Genomic DNA, 1,200 nt, shown 5'->3' with positions numbered 1-1,200 from the left:
CCGGCTCCCGTGTGTTCCTGCTACTGTACGATGGTGCCCTTTAAAGAAACTTACCTGATACACTTTGGTTTCCAAATTTATTTGTTAAAAAAACATAAAGGGATGAAAGGTATTGTATAAGAATCCTATGGCCGGTGGAGAAGTTTCATCGTTTCATCCGAATGACGGTTTCAGCCAGTTTCAGCCCAACCCCAGACTGACGGCGACGGGGCTGCGGGCCTGGGGAAGGCCCCGGCCTGGGCACGGAGCGCTCGGCCGGCCTCTCCTGCTGCTCTGCGGGGTGTCGTGGCCGCAGTGTGGACAGCGTGGGTCCCCTGTGTCTCTGTGTCCCCCTCCCCACATGCCTGGCCCCTCGTCCCCAGAGGTAAAGGCCTGAGAAATTGCGCTTTGACGCATTTTTTACCTTAAACTTTTTCCGGACAGATGCTTTGTCACCAGGACATGAAACGCTGCCATTCTTTCAAACTTCTTAAAAATGTTCTCTGTATTGTGTGCCACACTCAGCTCTGAGGGTTTTTCAGAGAGTCCGTATCACATTTTATTAATTATTTGTACTGCTTTTGAAAGGCGGCGAGGTTTCCGGTGCTCACCGATGTGTGTCCTAACCCCTTTTCCTGAGCATCCCTGCCACTGCCAAGCTGGCAGGTCGTCCTCGAGAGCTGGGCCGCCTCACGGCGGGCTCGGCGACACTTAACCTGCAGACATTCACCGATGGGTCCGTCCTTCGACAAGGAGGCAGGTTCTGAAGGTTGTGCAGTTATCAAGCCACCCCATCACAGAGCACAAGGAGGACCTTCGAGAGCTTCTGGTTCCTTCCGCAGTGCCCACCTCCAGCTCGCCAGCGAAGCCATGAAAACGTCCACGGACTTGGGCGCGACCCCTCTCCGGGCACGTGGCCCCCTCGGCCCCTCCGTTACTTTTCTTGTTCGCCTCCTGTGTGGTCTTTCTTGGAGTGATCAGGCACTAAGGTATCAAGGGGCAGAGCGCTGGCTTCTACCCCATGGGCCCAGGAAGCGGACTCTCCCCTCTGCTTCCGGGGACCCTCGGGGATTCCACTGTGACGGTGATGAGTGGAAAGCCGGTCACCCCGGGACCCCCGTGGACTGGTGCTTGGGGACAGGCCCCTGGTGCGCGGACGGCTCTACCGAAACGGGCTAGGGGGGCTGCAGGGGTCGCCGCCTTCCCTGCGCCCGCAAAGGC

Source organism: Pteropus alecto, unplaced genomic scaffold (assembly GCF_000325575.1).
Source record: "Pteropus alecto unplaced genomic scaffold, ASM32557v1 scaffold5, whole genome shotgun sequence".
Lineage (NCBI taxonomy): Eukaryota > Metazoa > Chordata > Mammalia > Chiroptera > Pteropodidae > Pteropus > Pteropus alecto.
This window is presented reverse-complemented; position numbering follows the sequence as displayed.